The 23,424-nt window shown below is 34.1% G+C and overlaps 2 long non-coding RNA genes and 1 pseudogene across 2 annotated transcripts; all 3 read right to left on the bottom strand.

Annotated features, from left to right (window-relative positions):
- Nucleotides 1-23,424, bottom strand: part of LOC129928607 (dipeptidyl peptidase 2-like) — a 173,727-nt pseudogene that overhangs the window by 54,358 nt on the left and 95,945 nt on the right.
- On the bottom strand, nt 8,559-21,466 carry LOC129928624 (uncharacterized). Its single transcript, XR_008780076.1, has 2 exons — nt 20,576-21,466; nt 8,559-10,297 (listed from the first exon to the last, which is right to left on the bottom strand). It is a non-coding gene; the product is annotated as an uncharacterized LOC129928624 (long non-coding RNA).
- On the bottom strand, nt 14,764-16,693 carry LOC129928623 (uncharacterized). Its single transcript, XR_008780075.1, has 2 exons — nt 15,152-16,693; nt 14,764-15,075 (listed from the first exon to the last, which is right to left on the bottom strand). It is a non-coding gene; the product is annotated as an uncharacterized LOC129928623 (long non-coding RNA).

Below are 23,424 nucleotides of genomic sequence, written 5' to 3'. Positions count from 1 at the left end.
TTATCTGCTTCCGCTGTTCAAAACTCAAACGCACGTTTGCCATGTTGCAGTTAATTCCTTGCCACTCTGGTACTGTGTGTGGTACAGAACCACCTTCACATTTATTTTTCTAATTAGACATTAAGCTTTCCATGTGCTGAAATTTAGCAATGTAGAACAGGAAATAAATTGTCTGTGACAGTTCAAAGTGTGTATACATTTTTTTGACGCACCCTGTATATATATTGTATTCAGTGATTTTTTTATTTTACCATTTTCTAATATTAGTTTGTTAGCTCAATAACTATTAACCTTTTAGATTGTTATCTTTCGTAATGTTAAGACTAGAAAACAAAATCTCAAAATTATATTTAGGACGATGATTACAATTACTTAGTCAATTACTTAGATAAAATAATTATAAAACAAAAGTTATATAAAGACATAATTATACAATGTTTATATTTTGTATGTTCATAAAAATGTGTATAGCAGTGTTATGGAGTGTGTGTGTGTGGGTGTTTCCAAGGTAACGTTGAGAAATTAGCGATTGGTTGGCGGATATGCAGTGAGGATGGTGAAATTACAAAAATGGTCTAGTGTAATGCAAATTACCCAGGGATCTGAAACTGTACAGACAGGTTTTTTGTAGTGAGTTAGATTTTGTTTAAAATACCATTTTATATTATTGCTACTAGATTTATTTCATTTCATCTAGGTTAGTATTAGGGTTAGTGTTATGTTGTAATAAAAGTTATATTTAGTTTTGTTTCAAAAAAGAAGATTTTTCAAGTTTCACAATTAAATATATATATATATCCAAGCAGTAGTTCTCACCAAACTTTCATACACTGGCAGAACTACCTTAAAAAAATGTTCTGGTGTGGGTAGTATAGAAGAAATACTTATCATTCAACATCTGTGATGGGTTGGAAAATTATCCCACATGGAAGGCGACTGCATGCCAAATATATCTTCAAGGATGGCGTAACGGGGTGCTCCTGTAAGCACTATAAAGATTAACTCAGGCACCTTTTTGCCATAGAGGAAAGTAGGTTGTAATAGGGTTTATGAAAACACTGCACTCATCTTTTATCTTCAGCATCATTATTATTATTAAACCATTACTCAAATTTTGCTTTGTTATTTTGCCATGTAGAGATTTACTGCTGGGGTGAACAATGCTTAAAAAAATACAAATATGCTGTGTTTTTACTTTGGCCCAGCGGTGGCTCACACATTTATGTCTTTTGTATTTTTCTATTATACCAGTTCTGTTACTGTGCAAATGCAAAAAAAAAAAAAAAAAAATACAAGTTGTTGCACTATTGATATTTTTTATACTAATTTTTTATTTATATTATTAATTATTTATTATTATCTAAGCATCTGTTTGTATTTGAGCTGGGTAATGAATATAGATTCTTAAATTTAATTGTTGTTTGTTGCTTTCCTCACTTTTAAACTGTGACCAGGTACATTTTGTCTAGATGGAGAATGGTAATGTCTTAGTGTCAATGATTAGATTGAGAATGGTAATGTCTTAGTGTCAATGATAACAGTGAGAATGGTAATGTCTTAGTGTCAATGATTAGATTGAGAATGGTAATGTCTTAGTGTCATTGATTAGATTGAGAATGGTAAAGTCGTAGTGCCAATGATAACAGTGAGAATGGTAATGTCTTAGTGTCAATGATAACAATGAGAATGGTAATGTCTAGTGTCAGTGATTAGATAACAGTGAGAATGGTAATGTCTAGTGTCACTGATTAGATTGAGAATGGTAATGTCGTAGTGCCAATGATAACAGTGAGAATGGTAATGTCTTAGTGCCAATGATAACAGTGAGAATGGTAATGTCTTAGTGCCAATGATAACAGTGAGACAATGATTAGATTGAGGATGGTAATGTCTTAGTGTCAATGGTGTAACACTATGATTAGAGTGAGATGCACGAGATGATTACAGTTCATGTGAAAATGGGTCTTACACATTGTCAAGCAAAGAGGTACCATTTTTGATCACATGACCACGTTTGTTTTAGTAAGCTAGCGCCATGATGTATCAAGAGACGGAGGTGTCTCTGTTTTATGAAATTGGATTAAATAATATGAGTACCTAAGTGGACATTTTTCTATGGATGTAGTTTGTATTTGATGTGAAATAATTCAGGATGATATTTTATGGCTGAGATTGCCTACTTTCTGAACTATTATTTGATGTAATAAATATTTGTCTGATGAAGAGGAGTTTGTAATTATTTTATCCATAATATGTGATGTGTTTAATTAAAAATACAAGAACACTACATCAAGGCCAAAAGAGGCCCTTATACCATTCAATCAACATTCACACCATTCAAGACGGTACAAATGGTTAGATTGAGAATGGTAATGTCTTAGTGTCAATAATTACATTGAGAATAGCAATGTCTTAGTGTCAATGATTACATTGATAATGGTAATGTCTTAGTGTCAATGATTACATTGATAATGGTAATGTCTTAGTGTCAATGGTAATGTCTTAGTGTCAATGATTAGATTGGGAATGTAATGACTTAGTGTCAATGATTAGATTGAGAATGGTAATGCCTTAGTGTTGATGATTACATTGAGAATGGTAATGTCTTAGTGTCAATGATTACATTGAGAATGGTAATGTCTTAGTGTCAATGATTACATTGAGAATGGTAATGTCTTAGTGTCAATGATTACATTGAGAATGGTAATGTCTTAGTGTCAATAATTACATTGATAATGGTAATGTCTTAGTGTCAATGGTAATGTCTTAGTGTCAATGATTAGATTGGGAATGGTAATGACTTAGTGTCAATGGTAATGTCTTAGTGTCAATGATTAGATTGGGAATGGTAATGACTTAGTGTCAATGATTAGATTGAGAATGGTAATGCCTTAGTGTTGATGATTACATTGAGAATGGTAATGTCTTAGTGTCAATGATTACATTGAGAATGGTAATGTCTTAGTGTCAGTGATTACATTGAGAATGGTAATGTCTTAGTGTTGATGATTACATTGAGAATGGTAATGTCTTAGTGTCAATGATAAGATTGAGAATGGTAATGACTTAGTGTCAATGATTAGATTAAGAATGGTAAGGTCTTAGTGTCAATGATTAGATTGAGAATGGTAATGTCATAGTGTCAATGATTACATTGAGAATGTTATGTCAATGATTAGATTAAGAATGGTAATTTTTTAGTGTCAATGATTACATTGAGAATGGTAATGACTTAGTGTCAATGATTAGATCTGAGAATGGTAATGTCTTAGTGTCAATGATTAGATTGAGAATGGTAATGTCTTAGTGTCAATGATTAGATTGAGAATGGTAATGTCTTAGTGTCAATGATTAGATTGAGAATGGTAATGACTTAGTGTCAATGATAAGATTGAGAATTGTTATGTTTAAGTGTCAATGATCACTGACTAAGTTTTGGAGGATGTCAGGAGGAGCATACCAGTTTACAGCAACTTCTATTAGTGACCATAAAAAGAGCAATGAAAAAAGGGCCTTAAAAGTTAATCAATTACAATCTTAGAAGCCCAGCTACAAAGTACTGTTTAGTAGTAAACTCACTTTAATTTTTATAATACTTTGAAAAAGTTTTCTCTATTAAATCAATTATTTTATAAGAGTTAAACATACATTCTCTATGAAGAAAATATGGTTACAGGAGGCGAATCACAATATAATCATCTGTAGTGTAAACAAAATGTTACTTCGTTACCAAAGATTTGTTAATTTCACACACAAAAAAGCACAATGTCATTGTATTCACAAGAATTCATTCAATCTCGTTTTCACTATGCATGAAGATAAACATATTCACATTTTCTAAAGACTCAGGCATTCAAAATTTTGCACAATGTCATTTTATTTGTACACGAAGGTAGCTGCAAAGTCTTGAAAAAAAAAAGACTATATCTAGATCATTAAATTAAGCTTGGTCTAAGACTACCTTGTTTCTCATTATATCTTTTATACTTTGCTAATCTACTTATAAGTCATTAAGCTGCTTGTCTTTGTAGCACTGGCAAAGATATATATATTGTAACGTTTCTCACTACCCAGATTCTCTGCAAACTGTACCACACGACACAACCAATTCAAAGAACTTGACAACTCAGGGCTGAGTAATAGTTTAATATCAAATATAGACATTACGATTAGGATTTTATAACATTAGCCAATTGCGATTGAACTTGGTCCGTGAACGAATAAAAAATTACGGTTGGGGTTCGATGCTTAGTGGAGAATCTTATTAGGGGGTTGCAGCACTAAAAAGGTTGAGAACCGCTGGCCTATCTCAAGAGTTGCCCTGGCTGTAAACGTCATTGTCTAGGGGATTGGGTAACTGGAAAGCGACTCTAAGCCTTAGTTAGCTTCTTGACGACAGAAACATCTTAACTTGTAAAAGAGTAACATGAACATACAGGGCTAAATTTAACTATGTGGAGGCCCCCGGGGTAGAAATTTTGTAGAGCCCCGTACACTTTTTCAAAATCATAAATTAAAAAATCCACTTATTAATAATAAAACTATATGCCATGTTTTGGAAGAAATAAACAAAGTAGGCCTACTTGTAAATTTATTCTACTTTATACTTTATAGACTCTTAAACAAAATTTTTATTGTATTTTTTTAGTTAAACAAAGAAGGTACATTTAATTTCTCTTTGAGTTTTTGGAGGGTAAGGTCCTGGTTTGACGCACTGCCGTAGAGATTCGAAACTGCATTTCTAAGTTGTAAGCATGATAAAAGCATACACGTCTTTCTTGTCAATCGTAAAATTTAAAGTTTTATCGGACACAATGTTCTAAACAAAAACCAACAAACATAAAAGTGGCTGAAACGTCAAAATTTTGAGACTTAAAATCTTGTGGAGGCCCCTTTCTTGTGGATTCACTGGGGCAGTAGCTCCACCATGACCTGTCCTAAATCCGGCCCTATGAACATAGGCTACTCTTTAAATAGACACATCTCAGAACTTTATAGTTAATGAAACACTTTATTAACTATTCTACGTATTTACGTATTAAGTAGTACGTCCCGTACGCAAAAGAAAATACAACGCTCACCAACAAGGACTATCTACGATAAGACTTTCCTACTAATAAGCTCTCGACTTACTCAAACCCAAACTATAGTCTAAACTAAACCTCTGAAAGTATATGCACTCTCTCTCATTTGTGCCCCAGTCACCAACTCGCTCTCTCATCTGTCCTTGACTCCTTACACACATTCACCTGGACCTGTTGACCAGGATCTTACAATCTCGTGCAACTATGAATTTAGCCCTACCATTATAATAACTAACACGGTTTGTTACACTGGTCTGTAAAAGATTAGTTACTTTATGTAAGACTGGGTGTGTATGATGTGTCTGTCAGATGGACTAGTAAGCAATCAATGAAATAATTACACGTAAGTAACATATCCGGTGGCGCTATGGTTGAGTAGTTAAGTGCTTGACTTCAAAACCTGGGGTCCTGGGTTCGAGTCTTGGTGAAGACTGGGATTTTTTAATTTCGGGATTTTTAAGCGGTCGGTCGTTGTGCTCTATAGCTGTTGGCGAACTATAGTAATTTTCTCTGAGTGCTGTGCAAACTGCGTTGGTAGCCTAATAATTTAAAGTCGTAGAATAAGCCAATCATAACTGTAATTAATCAACTTTTTACTTGACAGCCAATTAAATTAGTCCACCGATATCTCATCAGTCGAATCTACACCTGTTTATTATTTAAATTTGTTTTGAGGTCAATTAACAAACCTTGTTTATTCTTTATTATGATATTGTGTTCAGATATGAGGTGATGAAGACAATACAATATTTTATTTTACAAAAACATTTTCTTTTAGTTTACAATCTACTTCACATTATCTTCCTTACTAACTCTAATATTTTCACATGCATTTAAAGCTTAAATATATATAGATTACAGACATAACTTCAAAAGAGAAGATAAATACGTCCTACGCATTTCATGTTTAAATCTAGTCAGTGGCGTCACTATGGGGAGAGGTGTGGGGTGCAAAGCCGCACCGGGTGGCACCCATCAGGGGGTGACACCCAAGTCGAGAAAATGCACTTTCCCAAAAAAACAACTTTTAAAAATACAAATTTCTACCTCGAATGTTTCTCACATTTTAGAATCAGCATGTACTAAACTTTCTGAATTCAGTTTGATTTGACTAGTAATTTTCCTATTATGAGAAAAATATTACGTTGTACACGCCACGGGAAAGAGATTATGAAGCTCAGAAATGTAGAAAAACGTTTGGCACCCGGGGATCCCCCCAGACAACTCTGAGTGAGATTAAGGCGCTCCCCCTTAACAAATTATCTGATCAGTTGAGTGGCGAAAGTAACATTTTATTAATGCAAAATGTTGAGAAACACATTGACATAAGCGCTCGCGCGCTATTCGACACATAGGGCTGCAAGCTTTCTCCACAGCTACTTTCTGTAACGGACTTAGGTTAGTTCTTTGAGAGCTAATTTATGCCCAAACTGTAGTTCTCTACAAGCGTATTATAAAGTACACTCAACGAAGGAGTAGAAAATTAGTATTTATTTACTGCAAACAATATAATATATTACATAAGGGTATCATGACACATCATAGCATTACCCCAAATATTCAGTACGCACACATAGCAATAATAATAATATAACATCTCCTTACTCTAGGCATAATAACCGAAAAACAATCACCAGCACCCTACTCAGACAAGGTCAGCTTTCTGACTAGACGGACCACAGGAAACCTTATTGTCCCCCCCCCCCTTGAAAAACCCCGTGCTAAAAACAATCTACAACTCAACTAATAAAATAAACAAACACATAATTTCACTTTTTACACACCCCTCTCTTGACAATATACAATTGGGACATTTAAATAGCCCCTCAAAGAACTAACCTAAGTCCGTTATACTTTCCTTTTGAATCGGTGTGACACCATGATTAAACGTTGACGGCATGTTTTTGCGCTCCTCTCTTCGGCTTTCGTGTTAAGGATGACTTAAGTAAACATGTTTCGTCTTGTCTAATTGTCACAGTCTTAGTTGACATTGCATGATCTAAAGTTCACGTCATGTTAAGAGTTTAAAAGACACGTGGAATTCCTGATGTAGAAAACAGGAAGTAGAATGAATAAAGTTGACTTTGAGTTCAGTCAAGTCAAGTCAGTAAGGTTTTGCTCCCGGTCCAGGAAGGTTGGACGTTGCTTCCTGGACTGGTGTATATATATGTATATAGGATGAAAGTCGATGGACTAATGATTGTTGATTAATAATATTTGAGAGTTGATTTCATTATGTGCTTATTGAATATTAAGGTATTATTCGTATTTCAATGGATATCTATAGTTGAAGCTCCAGTGTCACTAGTAGTAATTGTTCTTATTGTTACCCGCTGAGATGCGGACGTGATTGATACATTTGATACCGCTGCTATGCGGATAGGATTGTTTATTATTTCTTGACTTGTAGCACTAACAAGGAGTGCAGTGTATTATTATTGTAGTAAAATAAACTTCATGTTTGTCTGCTGAAACGAGCTTCAGTTAGTTTATAATATTTATATAATATTCGTCTTGTCACGTGTCTAGAGTACTTCAGGAAGCAAGAACTCAGCATTACACATTGACACTAATGATATGGAAAATATTTCTCTATTGGTAGCATTATCTCGGTATGTTATTCAAATGATCCTTCTCAGCCGTCACTGCTTAGTCTTTTTTCAAGGTGGCGTTGGGACAATGATTGTTTTGAGTAGGTGGATTTCATCTCCAAGCTAATTGATTTGTTTGTTCAAATTGGCCGTGCTTTTTGAAAGATGGCTCCTGCTTTCCAATCCGTGATAACACTGCCTAAATTCGGGTGTAACAAATCAATAATTTATCTTACAGTTTTATTGTTCAATTTTAAGAAACAAAAAAAAAACACAATAGTTGTTTGTTTTTAGGGAGAGATTTCGTTTTCCTTGGGGAGGGGGCTGAGCCTACCGCACTGGGTGACACCGACCCTAGTGACGCCACTGAATCTAGCCATGCATGTTATTCAATAATATAAACTTTAGCCTACTAAGTAGTTGGTTATCCTGGCTGATACCACACTCTAATTTTTAGTACCCATTAGAGTTTGGTGGACTTAGAGGTATCATAAATATTCTGAATCTCAAAGCCCTTGTCTTTACCAGGTTCAGAAGTCATGTGTTGTAACCTTCAGCCATTAAATCACCTAATTAAAGATGTAGTGAAAGAAGTGTATACTAAAAAAAAAATGTATATGGGTTAAATACATTTTGTCGCATCATAACCTCAAAATGAATTTTTAAAATTTTTATTCGACCACATTTTTCACCTGCGGTCACATCATTATTTTTCTTTTTTTTATGAAAATTTTTGCAGCCCATTACCTATGATATACTATCAATAAACTACATGTGAAAAATTATTAGTCTAAATTATACAGAACTAAAGATTTTGAGATTCTTGTGGACAACATGCACCTAAAAATACATTTTGAGAAAAACGCATTTAAAGTCTTTAAAATGATATTTTAAACAAATATTTATTTATTTAAATATAAATATTTATTGCAACCATAAAAATGAAAAAAAAAGGGAATATTTACATAATATAACATAATAGATAAAAAAACTATTCATTAAAATGGCCTGATTGATAGGTTGGACCTTCTAGAACCTCTGCCGGGTGCTCATGCTCAATTCTTCGTTTTTTCAACTTTTTTCTCCTGGAAACTAATGTGATTGATCTTTTTTTTCTAACAACAAGCTGTAGTTTGACATTTTGCTTTTTCTCACTAGAAGAAATGTTCTTTAGTGTCCAGGGAACGACTAATATGTCAAAAACTGTTGCCAACAGGTCCATTATTGAAGGCTAAAACAGCAAGGTATGTCGCCGTCTTTAGTTTTTAATGTTGCGAATTCTGTTTTGGGGCATCTTTGCCAAATGAGGGAATGAAAAGATTCATTGGCGTTTTGTGTTCCCATTCTTGAACATGTTTTTAACAGATCTGTGTCTGTTATAGGAAATAACAGTTTTCCTATTTCTGATGTGATGGTCTGATTATGTTTTTTGTATGGCTGTTTTAGTGCCTCTGATCTCTTAAAGTGTGACACCAAGATGTAGTGCCATCAGGACACAACCTGTGGTTATGATCTAGGTCTGAGCTCATCATATGAAAAAATGAGCCCATAACAGCCAGCTTCATTTTTTTGAATGTCAGGAGCATTTTGGCGCAGAACTTTGGAATAGTTATTTGTAATTTTTTCAATTTTTGGCTTTGTAAGCCTATAATTTAGTTCTTTTTTGTTAGACATTTTTAAATTGTTCAAAGCATTAAACATTCTTTTTGAGATGTGGTTAATGCAGTCCTCTTTTAAGATTTCTACATCATATCCTGAGTTGGTAATGGCAGATGAATGTGATTTACTATCGCCATCACACAGCATCATGCCATAAACAAGTTTTCTGATGCCACAGAGTGAGAACAAATTTTGGATGCTGCTGCGGCCTCCATTGCATTTGCTGAGCCACTGAAGTTTTTTTGACACATATGCTTAGAGGCATCAAAATTTAGTTTGAGTTTGAATCACAAACACAGCAATAATTTGATAGGACTTCGGTGTCGATGACGAGTCCAGTATCAAAATCAATAACTGTGCCAATTCCTGAATGAGATGAGTGGCCCCTTTTATGCCAAGTCCCATCAAAAGAAACTGTAATAACAGGACAGCCTGTTGAACTTATTCTATCATCTGAAGTCAGAGGTTGTGAAATGTTTCTTCCATGCACAACAGCAGATGCCCTAATCATACATTCTTCACCAGCTTCAATTATAGCAGTGTTGACTATGTTAGCTAGATTGTTATAAGTATTTCTGTGCATGCAGGGCATACTCATAAGTCCACAAAACCTATCAAATTTAGAATGCGAGATTCCAGATTCTTTTAATGCAGCGACAGCGCGGACATTAATATCCAGATGAACATTATTACTTTTTTTTTTAGGTCCAGTCAGGCCACAAATATGTTTCACAATTTAGGCATTTGATTTTAATCAAATGAGCCATGCCTTTTGATTGTGTGATGCACATGGTTAATTTTTTGTCGAAGCAATGTGGACAGCACAACAAGGACACCATTGTGGTCAATTCCATTGAATTCATCATGACGTATATGAAATCTTCAGGCAGCCTCTTATTGGTGTTATCAGCGTTAGTAATTGCAGTTAGAATTATTTTTCGTTCAGCTGCACCCAAAACAGAGCTGCAAACAAATAAAAAAAAATTAGAGGTTCTTTAAAAAAAAATTCAATAGTATGAAAGTACACGTCACATCTATTTATGTACAACATGAAGATTATTTTAAATTTTATAATGCATTTTAGGAATCATATATTGTATTAATCATCAAAAGTAAAAAATGTAAAGAGACATGTTACATGTAGATCTATATAACATGGTTCATACAACTTTTGTGAAAATGAATTCCAGACATTTTCCAGACATTTATCTTATGTTTTCCAGACTTACTAACAGTAAAAAGGATGGCTACCTGAGCATGCCATATGTGCTCTGGACTGCTGTATTCGTGATCTTGGGTTCAAACCCGGCCAATAACTAACCCCTGTCGTACTGTGGGAGGTTTGGACTAGGGTGTAATAATAATTTTCAATTATTAAGGAACATACGATACAAGGGGGAAAAAAAGTCACTAATCTTGTAGCACTTAGACTTGGGAAATTTAATAGGCCCTATATAGTTTAACTCTTTCAGCCTGTTGCTAAAATAGCAATGGATGCGGGCAAAAATGGCTACCAGTTTTTGTTTACAATAGGGTTATAAAAATATTTTTTATCTCATAAACGGTAAATCACAGATAAATAAAGTTATATATCAAATTAAAGCAAAGATCTTCACCAACACAACTCTTTTAATCTTTTTGTAGTTTATTTAATTTGTATAGATGATTTTGCAGGTTGAATAGGATGGAAAAAAATAAAAGAGTAAAAAAAATTTTTTTTGTCTAGGTTTGTTATACATAATATATGTATAATATTGCTTGAAAAGAGTATATTTTGTACTCATTTTAAAGTAAATTCATTTTGATAAACATAAATCAAGTTTTTTTTCCTAATTTCTTGCTTATTTATTTTAATTTAATTTTTTTTCTAAATTGCATAAATTTTAATTAAACTACTTTTTTTCCCATATCTATTATAAAATAATTTTTTTTAATTACTTTATTATTACAGTCACCATAAATTATATATTAAACTACATAGATATGCATAAGAATTCTTTTTTACCCTTTCTTTATTCTTTTAAATGTAAATAATTTGTAATTTCATGTCTTAGATCATAGTCAATTTTTTTTCGCAATTTTTTTTTCTTTGCAATAACATCAATATATACTCTTTATTTTTTTTGTATTGACCATTTTGACTAAATACTTTTCATTAATTAGAAAGAAGATTCATTTCTGAATAATTTGATATACAACACTTAAACATGCAGTGAAGATTATAAAACAGATATTACCTTAGACGCGTAGAGTTGTAAATCCAATTCGAAATCATTTTTGGCAAAAAACAATATCCAGTGAAATAGGAATAATATTTACATTTTACACACACACACACATATATATATACATTTATTTACATTACATAGATGCTACTGCCACTACTCGAAAGCTATATTTTTGCCAGATCCTCATGGTATAGACGAAAACAATGTTTCACACAGAGCCGAGGTTGCGACGGGCAACCCGAGCAAAAGAATCTAGTCCGCTTCCGTTGTGATTGACTCTTGCAATAGACACAAGGGCGATCATTCTCTTCATAATGAACAAGATGAGGCCCAGGTGCTATTTTGCTGTCAGCTTTAACAGTCTTCACTTTCACCTGTCTGGGAACATCACCCAGTGCAGTGGCAGCATCAACTAAACCATCAATTAAAGTTTCTTTAAATTTTTTTAAAGAAAGCTTTTTTGAAGGCTGGTCACATGTAACCTGTGTGGCATTATAAATGATGAGGGCATTAATCTGTGCAATTTCTAATATCCAGAAAAAGACTTTCTTCCACCATTTCATGCTTTTTCTAGAATGCACAGAATAATAAGAGAGCATTTGGTCTGCCCTGTCGCAACCATTCATCATCATATTGTAGTCGTGAACCATTTCTGGCTTCTCGACAACACTGCGCTTCTGTTGCACATTAATGATGCGATTGGTTGATTTTGTGGACACCATAATGCAAGGCTTTTTAGCTTTCTTATCCTGCCATGCCACACAAAGAGCATCTATACTGCCCACAGACTTGTAAAATTGAGTTTCTCTGTGACGCAGCTTTTGCTTCTTGAGCTCGGCAGGGAAATTTTTCCTAGCCAAGTTGACTGTCCCAGTATAATAAAATCTTTTCTGAGTTAGATATTCCAAGAGATCTGTTGATGTATAATATCTATCAGCAAAAATATGATGCCCACTTTGAAGTGGTTGTAGAAGGGTATCAAATATTTTGACTGCATGGCTGGTAATACTCTTTGATGAGTCTGAGTAAGTAGTGTCACTTCCATAATAAGTAATAAGATTTATTACATAACCTGTACTGCTATCACACAGGCCATAATTTTTTATGTGGTGCTTTTCAGGCTTACTAGGGTTGTACTGTAATGGTCCAAACCTGCCTTTAAATCCTATCACCATCTCATCAATAGCAACCTCCTCAAAAGGATAAAATGCCTTTTGAAAATTTGAACACATCATCTTTACGAAGGGTTCAACTTTATCCTTACCGACCGAGACCGCTTCACCTACATGCATCATGCTAAAGAACAAGAGTTCAAATCTAGCTCTTGTAAACATGGTATTAAACCATGGCTGATAATATATGTCTTTATTAGACCAAAAGTCCCTGACAGACTTTTTGTTTTGTAGACCTATCGAAATAAAAACTGCGAGAAACTTGTACATTTCTGCAACATTTGTGTCTGTCCAATTATTAAAAGTGGACCTGACAGTAGGAGGATTGTGTTTTTGAATCACAATTTTAGCATAATCATTAATGCTATCAACTAAAAAGGTCATGATACAACCATCTACTAGCCTGGTAAAAACATCAAATGGTGTAGAATCTCTTGTCAAATCTAACTCAGAATTGACTCCACTTTTAGAAGGCTGGGACATTCTAAATGTATTGGCAGTACTGACAGGACAATTGTCAGCAACCCTCTCCCATTGCCACCCATCATTATTACCACTAGTTCTAGGTCTAAAATCATCTGGTTCTGGAATTGTAGCAATAATACCAGTCCCATCATTGTTAGCTTCACTGCCACTATCACTGTCAGAATCTGAGTCAACCACAGTATCATCATATCTAGCTCTTTTCTTCTTCACAATGTTATCATCTACACCATGATTTTCTGGCAAATATGTGGAATCATCTTCACTATCACTATCACTAGAACTTTCTAAAGCTAAAAACAATTGAGTAGCTTGTGCTACCGTCAATCTTTTAGGCCTACCACTAACACTACTGCATCCAGGCATAGCATCCATGTTTGTTTTTGTTTGCTAAGCAACACACTAATTAAAATAATATTAAAACAAAAAAACAATCCAGGTTATTGCATAAAGACGCTTAAAAAAGGAAGGTTTCGTTTCTTTTTACTATTTTTGTTTTTAGAAATAACTTTAAAAACTCTAACTACAAGAAACGGACTAATTTTAGAAGCCACCCCCCAAAAGCCAGTATACTGGCAAACCAGGCTATGAGGTATAGCTGTTTTGCCAGTATACTGGCAAAACAGGCTGAAAGAGTTAATAGGCCTAACTTAGTTGTAAAATCTTATTCTTAATCTCATAACTAGTCCAATAGTTTTATAATTTTTATATAGATATTTAGTGGCTTAAACATTAGACACTAGTTAAAAAGTAAAGACTTATTTAGACTAGCCTAGGTTAGAGGGCCTACCTCTAGTAGGCCTATAATTCTATTGGAGGAGATAATTTTAAATAAAGATCTAGAGATAGATTAACTGTATTGAACTTGAAATTTAATTTGTAGTAGTGGCTTACTTATGTCTAATTCACAATAGGCCTATGTGAATACTGACTTTTTTTTAACGGGGTAAAAATTGATAATATTGATATCTAGATCTAAATCTATATCATAACCATACTAGATTATAATTATAGATCTATATGCTAAGTATGCTAGATCTAAATCTAGACTTAGATCAAGACTAAATCTAGTAGTAGATCTAGTATTCTAAGTCTTTTTAGTTTTTTAGTTTAGACTCAAGATCTATATTCTACATTGAATAGATTTGGGGAAAACAAAAAAAAAAAGGGGGGGGGGGGTAATCGTGCATAGATCGAGACTAAATCTAGTTGCAGACCTAGTAATCTAAGTCATTTTTGTGCTCTAGTCTTTTATCTTTTAGTTTAGACTAAGATCTAGATCTATATTCTATGTTGACTAGATATAATATAACTTGTTTTCTTTATGTGAGCAGGTCAGGCAGGCGCGAGCTGTGGTGGCCTATTCTCTTCTGCTGCTCAACATTAAATTCATTTGTAACAGTAGGCAGGTGGTAGCTCTACTGGGTGGGCCCAATCTGTGCACCTCGGTCTGCGACCAAGGGGCTAGAGTCGCCTAAGCAACCAGACAGCACAATTAAACTAAACTAAACTAATCTAGCTAACTAAAAGAAAGCAATAACGAAACTTTTACTTTAGGATAAATAAAACAAAAAGAAACTTTATTTACATACACAAATAAATCAATAATAAAATATAACATATAGAGCTACACTAACACTACAACTGAACTCAACACCTAACTAAAACCCTCTAAATCTACAAACACTAACAGACTAACCAAACCAACTATCTAACTATTACTACCCTAGACCTAAGCTTAGAATTAATAAAATATAACAAAAAAAGGTACAGGGAGGCGATGGCAGACTAATGGCAGTAGACTAACAACAGCCTACAGGCAGTAGACTAACAACAGCAGTACTGCAGTAAGGATAGCCTGCAAAAATCAATACATAAAAATGTTAAAAAATAGTAAAAAGCTAGACTAGACCTAGTCTAGTACACAAACCGACCTAGAGACATGAGGTAATTACATATTAGTAATTAGCCTCTATGTAGCTAGTAAAAGCCACAGAATTTAGGTCAAGTCTACGCCACAACCCACACAGGCTGGGTAGACAATAAACAGATCTAGATAACATCAGATAAAAGTCACAACAATACACCTTAGATCTAGGTTAATGAGCCGGTTTATGCCAGCCGCCATCTTGTACATAAAAGTACAACAAAATTAAAAATAATATTATCTGCCAACTACGCTTCAGAAACTACCAAAAAGAATCACTAATAAAATAAACATACATAAGAATATAAGATAATAAAATATTTACAAATAGACATAGTATAGAAAAACAATAAGGGGATTATTAGGGATAGCTGGGGGGGGGGGGGGGGGGAAGGAAGGGGTGACGCTATCCAGCTCAATGGACCTTCCGGTTCCATCATAGACAATCATGGCTAATTAACTAGCCAGTGATGCCACTACACTAATCAGTCCACATCTAGACTATAACAGTAGATGTAGGAATAACTAATACAAATACAAACTAAAGAAATAAAATAAAAACATTTTCCAACTTACAGGCGGTCCCAGCTGAAATTACACTACACACAATTAACTCTACACCGGCACTACTGACCACTGGTCAAGACAAAAGAGGGCTCAACGTGGTTCTGGAGCTAGCTATAACTGGTCAGCGCGAACATATCGGAGAGCATGACGTCACGCTAATTACCTAAAACTAAACTGGACTACTGATTCCCCTAATTTGTACCTAGCCGTACGCTATAATAAAATCTAGGAAAATTACTAAAGACACGGACTACACAACATTATATACCAAATTAAACAGCATAAAAAAGAGAATCTTAAAAATTAAATCTTACAAAAATACAAAAAGGAAGAAGAAAGATATTTATGTTCTAAACTCGTACAGGGACCCTATACAGCTTCTAGACTTACACTTAGACTGAAATTAGATAATAACTACCAAACTAACCTAAGCGCTAAAGACAAAAATACGTAGAACTAATCAGGGACAAAGAAATGGAAACAGTGCCAACAACTCTAAGGCTAGTTAACTATTTTTAAAACTACTTTTCCTCTACGAGTAAAACACAAATAACAGAAAAAGACTAAAACTAGCAGAAGTTATAAATAGCGGAAACTACAAACACACAGCACTGACCTATGCAAGAAGAAAAGACACTAAATTAAATTATTCTAGCCTGGCCTATATAAAGTAAATAGATCGAAATACAGATAAAAATAGATAACAAATAGACCTGGGGTCGCACGCTCACATTTATTTAACTGGGGAAAGGGGGGGGGAATCGCGCATAGATCGAGACTAAATTAGGTACTAAATCTAGTAGTAGACCTAGATCTAGTAATCTAATTCGCGCATAGATGAAGACTAAATCTAATTCTAGACCTAGTAATGGAAGTCATTCTAAAGGCCTAGTCTTTTAGTTTAGACTCAAGTGCGCATAGACAGCTGCCAAATAATTAACCTAAAAAACTAGGGGCCTTCGATGGGAAGTTTTACCGACCTTATAGGCATATTCTATGTTGACTAGATATATTATAATATAATTTGTTTTCTTTATTTAATGGGGGGGGGGGGGGGGGGGTAATCACACATAGATCGAGGCTAACATTAGGCTAGTAGAAAACCTTGATCTATTAAGAAATGGTGCATAGATCAAGACTAAATCTAGTAATCTAGTCTAGTAGAATTTAGAAGATCTAGTAGACCTAGAACAGATATAGATCTCGTAATAAAAGTCGTGCATAGTCATAGATCGAGACTAAATCTAGTAGTAGACCTAGATCTAGTAAACTATCTAAGTCGCGAATAGATCGAGACTTTTAAATCTAGTAGTAGACCTAGATCTAGTAAGTCATTCTTGTTGCCAAATATTTTTGGTTTAGACTCAAGATCTAGATTCTCTCTCTATATATATTCTATATTGACGTCATTGACGAGATATATTTGTTTTCTTTATTTAAAAAAAGGGGGGGGGGGGGAGTTTCGCCCATGCATAAATAAATCTAGGCCAAAAACTTCCCGACCTTTGGTAGCCTAACTGAAATTTGATCGACCATCTAGATCTGTATTATATAAGATAACAGCAGTCATAATAAACTAGTTACTAGTCTAGGACTAGATCTATTACTAAATCTGATTTAAGTCTACAGTACACCATCTAGAAATTGGCTGGCATTTCACCGACATGCCGTGGATTGTGCGTGCTTTCACAATAGAAAGATCTAGTAGGCCTATTAATGGAAGCCTCTATGCCCAACTAGATCTAGAGTAACTTACATCTATCGAACACCTTCGTTTTAAGGTACTTATCGAACACCCCATTGTATTTTTTAAAATTCTCCTTTATTTCGATGATTATGACGAAACTAGTCCATTCCTATTGTGCACCGTCCATTTCTTTATAGTTAAGTTATATTTAGTTTCATTTTCACCCGAGGATAATTTTTTTACTTATATTCAAAGTGCATTGGTAATATTGGTATAAAAATTTCACTTTTTTTGACCTCTTGGGAAGAGTGAAGTGAGTCTCGGGTTAAGGGTATTTTTTAATGCCAATGATGTTCAGCTCAACAAAACCTATATAATACGCTTCTAATTAGGCTGAGAAATATTTACAACAATTTTCTTTAAAGTGTCCTTTGCTACCTAAACATGAAAATTGAGGTTTAAAAAGGGGGTGTTCGATAATAGCAGTTTTTATATAAGCAATCTCAGCTTCGTAAGATATCGAACGCCATTTTAATGTTAAAAATAAACATCAAAGGGATATAACCCAAAGAACACAAAATATTTAAATTATATATTTTTTAATTGTTATTTTTAAAAATAATGTAATGCAAAGTACATATATAAATTACCCATGTGTTACAATTTGTATCAGCTATTTGTGGTTTACCGTAGATGTGCTATATTTTTCTAAGTAAATAGATTTACATCGATATGCACTAATTGTACCCATTTTAAAAGCTTGATTTTATGACACATATAGTTTGATGCTATTATCATCGTTGTGCTACCATAGCAGCAACAACTATAGAATATAACACAGGAACAATGAATTTAGAATATATCCAGTTGTGTTGTTGTTTTTTTCAGATGCCCCATTCTATTAACTTCTGAATTATGTTTTATAAACCAATACCTAGCGCATGTGCTTGATGTGAAGAGATATTAATAAAACGAAAGGGCTAAAGGGGGGGGGTATAGAATGTAGATATGGTATTTTGAAATAAAAATGTCTTTGGTAGGTAAAAAAAAAGGGGGGGGGAGAGAAACAGTCCAGACACTGTATCAAGAGATCATCAATAATTGATCGACCATTAAAATGTGACGTCAGCCTCAAATACATAGTCAGTTGTGCTTCTCGATCTAGACGTGTGGCGCAGGGCCTAAAAAATTATATATAAAGTACCATGTACCATAAAGTATGATAAAGCTCATAATGCGCTACAAAGACACTCCTTTGAAACATCACAAATACTCAAAATAATAACAATAACACATTTAACCACTCTCTTATTCTGCCTACACCCCCTTACCCGCGCTTTCTTCTTACGCAATTCCACTCTCCAACATTCACACTTTTTCAGTGCAAATTAACAACGTAAATTTCAAGACTCAATCCAAACGCAGCCACCAGACTAACACACAACAAAAAAAAAAAAGGTCAGTGACAGCCCAACACACAGGTGTAAACCTGGCCACCAACGCAGCCCCAAAACATTGTTAAAGTTGTAGTAAGAACAATGTTGAGGGGAAAGGGGGAGGAGCCATCATTCGAGTACCTAAGGTCAAGCCGCTAATTAGGTCACAAACACTACGCGTGATAGATATATAGATATGTTGTTTGTGTGTGTGTGACAAATACTAAGCGTGTTCTAAAATACGGTGTTTTTTTTTTGGTCAACCAGGTGGTTTAGGGAGGGCGGATCTATCTACATCTATAGGTAACACGGCTCGCAAGCTACCATAGCTTTTCAGCACCCCCCCCTTTCCCGCCCAGATCGAAAAATATCTAGCACTGACTTTTGGGCTGTTACATACACTGAGCGTGCTAGATCGGCGGCTAGTTACGTACGGCCGCGTACCGTATGTTTTGTTTTTAGGTCAACCAAGTAAACTGTTGTATCCTGCAATGACTTGGGGAGGATTATCTATTGGCTACCAAAGCTTATTAGGCTCTCCCTCAAATAGATAATATCTGGATTTAATTTAATAATGGCCTTATGTCTCAAAATAGCTTAGACCTAAATAAGTACTACGGTAATGCGTTACTGGGCTTAGCACAGTCAGTTTCTAAGCAGAGCTGATCAGTGATAGATAGATTCCTTCGATGTGGACCATGTGAAAATGACTAAAATCTGTCTGTCTTGACATGGCGTAAAAAGAAAATGATATAAATAAAAAAAAATATAGATTATAACACTTTTGAAACACCATACTTTTCACAAAATTTTAAGATTATAACACTTTTAAAACACCATACTTCTCATTTGTTCGATAAGTTCTTAATATGTTCGATAAGATAAGATAAAGGTAAAAAAGTGTTCGATAATTTAAGCTTTTGAAATCATCGACCTGACCCACTTTAACATCAAATATAAGTTTAACTTTGAGTAGCAATAGAATAAAACATGTCTACTTTTTAAGAAAAATGGATGAGGAGTTCATAGATATAATCAGATTTTTTCTAGGTCTAATTTTTACGGAGATACACAAATTCAAACATAAAAAATGTCGGCGAATGAGCTTAACTTGTTCGATAAACGTAAGTTACTGTAGCAGCCTAGCATTTTACCGGTTACGGCGCCTGAGGGCTGAATGACATCGGATTAATTTTTTTTTCAAATTCCAGACTTTTTCCAGACATTTAACAAAATTGCCTCGAAAAGTAGCAATTTTCCAGACCTTTTTAAGACTGAAATCTGAATTTTGAAATTCCAGACTTTTTCCAGACCGCGTACGAACCTTGATATATGTATTAGATCTTAAAAAAAAAAAGACCAAGTTGAAGTCCTACAACTACATGATAATCTAGATTTAGAATCTAGATCTAGATGTCTAGATCTAGTCAATCTAGAATATCTAGTCATTCTAGTAAACTAGATCTAGTTCTAAAATCTAATGTGATCTATGTCCCTAATCTATACTAGATCTAAAAAAGGATAGATCTCTATGTTTGCAATCACTTTCATGATATTTATTTAATGTCTAGATCTATATATAGATCTAGATGTGATTCATTGATATGATAAACACGTTGCGTTTGTCGAATTCAAAGATTGATGAAGCAAAGGTTTCATTTTCTCATTATTTTATTTTTATGATTTTATGTGTAAGCACACGCTGGTCTAGTAAATAAAAAAACTCTAGATCTAGACTTACCTTTGTAATTATGCATTTGTCTTTGAAGCATGTCTTCCTCTGGGCTTACAGTAACGTTTTTTCTTTCCAAACATATAGATCTAGATCTAACCTTTTGTTGGCATTTCTGAGTTTGAATAATGAATCGAGTGTTGATGTGAAGGAAGCTTTGTTTACAGAAGAAGGACCGGTTCACGTCATGTGCGCATGCGTGCAAATTTTGTTGTCATAGTTACCAATGTAGCTTTGATAGTGCGCATGCGTAAATATGGCTTAGTGAGTGTGTATATGAGGATATAGGGAAAAAAAAGAGGTAGTGACGTATTTTGAAAGTTTATATTTATAGAATGAGAAACCATGCTCATAATCGGAACTAGAAAAGTAGACCTTTGTATCGATACCATCTGTTAGGGATAATAGCGTACATTAGCTTATCAACTTTAGCTTACAAAATGTTGATTTTTAACCAAAACATCAAAATTTTGCTTATACATCTACTTTTAAAATACAAAATTGATGTATAAAGCGCAGTTTTTTTAGTATTCTGATAGGGAATTCGTTTTCTAGACATTTTAAACTATTAAAATCAATTAATTTAAAATATCGATATTTTTGACCTATATCGATGTTTTCTCACTGTGCATCCCCCTTAACTACTCAGAAGTCCGATTTTAAAGATCCATCCCCCCAAAAAAAAAGCACAAGCCGATTTCAAATAGCCACTACAATTAACAAACAGGTCGATTCAAAACAGAAACTACGAATAATGTTCATATAGAGTCCAAGCAGCGGCTATGAAAAATGCACAAGTCTATTCAATCAGCCATCACCAAAAGAGTAGAAGTTGATTCTAAGTAACCACAAAAAAAACAAAAAAAAACAACATAGGTCCGATTCAAAACAGTCATTACAAAAAAGTCAATTCCGAAAAAGCAATCACAAAAAAAAAATCGATTACAAACAACAATTAATTTAAGAAATTTCTTGATTCGAAGACAAGCCTAATTAAGTCCTTAATTAAGATCATTCGGGAAATACCAAAAATAAAATACAAAAGCTTTAAAGCAAGCCTGCAGATTATCACTATAGGTTGTTCCAAGATTTCGAATCTGTCAACAACTGTTCTTACTAAGCATCTAGGAGGTAAAAAGAACCTGTGCAAGAAATTTCTTTTTAATAGGTGCGACAATGTAAGAGATTTCTTGGTTTTCGAAGACAAGCTTTATAATTTCCTTATTAAGTTGATTGGGAAATATCAAAAATAAAATACATAGCTTTCATAGCAAGCCTACGGTTTTTCGCAAATGGTGGTCCCAACGTTTTGATTCTTTCGAAACCCGTTCTTAGTAAGCATCTAGGAGGTAAAAGGAACCTGTGTACTAAATTTCACTTGAATAGAAGCGACAGTTTAAGAGAAATCTTGATTTTCGGAGACAAGCCTTATAATTTCCTTATTAAGTTGATTTGGGAAATACCAATAATAAAATACAAAGCTTTGATAGCAAGCCTGTGGTTTTTCGCAAATTGTGGTCCCAACGTTTTGATTCTATCGAAACCCGTTCTTAGTAAGCATCTAGGAGGTAAAAGGAACCTGTGTACTAAATCTCACTTGAATAGAAGCGACAGTTTAAGAGATATCTTGATTTTCAGAGACAAGCCTTATAATTTCCTTATTAAGTTGATTTGGGAAATACCAATAAATAATACAAAGCTTTGATAGCAAGCCTGTGGTTTTTCGCAAATTGTGGTCCCAACGTTTTTATTCTATCGAAACCCGTTCTTAGTAAGCATCTAGGAGGTAAAAGGAACCTGTGTACTAAATCTCACTTGAATAGAAGCGACAGTTTAAGAGATATCTTGATTTTCGAAGACAAGTCTTATAATCTCCTAATATTTATTTATAGTTGATTTGGGAAATACCAATAATAAAATACAAAGCTTTGATAGCAAGACTGTGGTTTTTCGCAAATTGTGGTCCCAACGTTTTGATTCTATCGAAACCCGTTCTTAGTAAGCATCTAGGAGGTAAAAGAAACCTGTGTACGAAATTTCACATAAATAGAAGCGACAGTTTAAGAGATATATTGATTTTCGAAGACAAGTCTTATAATCTCCTAATATTTATTTATATTTGATTTGGGAAATACCAATAATAAAATACAAAGCTTTGATAGCAAGCCTGTGGTTTTTCGCAAATTGTGGTCCCAACGTTTTGATTCTATCGAAACCCGTTCTTAGTAAGCATCTAGGAGGTAAAAGGAACCTGAGTACTAAATCTCACTTAAATAGAAGCGACAGTTTAAGAGATATCTTGATTTTCAGAGACAAGCCTTATAATTTCCTTATTAAGTTGATTTGGGAAATACCAATAATAAAATACAAAGCTTTGATAGCAAGCCTGTGGTTTTTCGCAAATTGTGGTCCCAACGTTTTGATTCTATCGAAACCCGTTCTTAGTAAGCATCTACAAGGTAAAAGGAACCTGTGTACTAAATCTCACTTGAATAGAAGCGACAGTTTAAGAGATATCTTGATTTTCAGAGACAAGCCTTATAATTTCCTTATTAAGTTGATTTGGGAAATACCAATAATAAAATACAAAGCTTTGATAGCAAGCCTGTGGTTTTTCGCAAATTGTGGTCCCAACGTTTTTATTCTATCGAAACCCGTTCTTAGTAAGCATCTAGGAGGTAAAAGGAACCTGTGTACTAAATTTCACTTGAATAGAAGCGACAGTTTAAGAGATATCTTGATTTTCAGAGACAAGCCTTATAATTTCCTTATTAAGTTGTTTTGGAAATACCAATAATAAAATACAAAGCTTTGATAGCAAGCCTGTGGTTTTTCGCAAATTGTGGTCCCAACGTTTT

The sequence above is a fragment of the Biomphalaria glabrata genome, chromosome 10 (assembly GCF_947242115.1).
Source record: "Biomphalaria glabrata chromosome 10, xgBioGlab47.1, whole genome shotgun sequence".
NCBI classification, from domain to species: domain Eukaryota; kingdom Metazoa; phylum Mollusca; class Gastropoda; family Planorbidae; genus Biomphalaria; species Biomphalaria glabrata.
The sequence above is the reverse complement of the archived record's forward strand: the minus strand, read 5'-3'. Positions and strand labels throughout refer to the sequence as shown.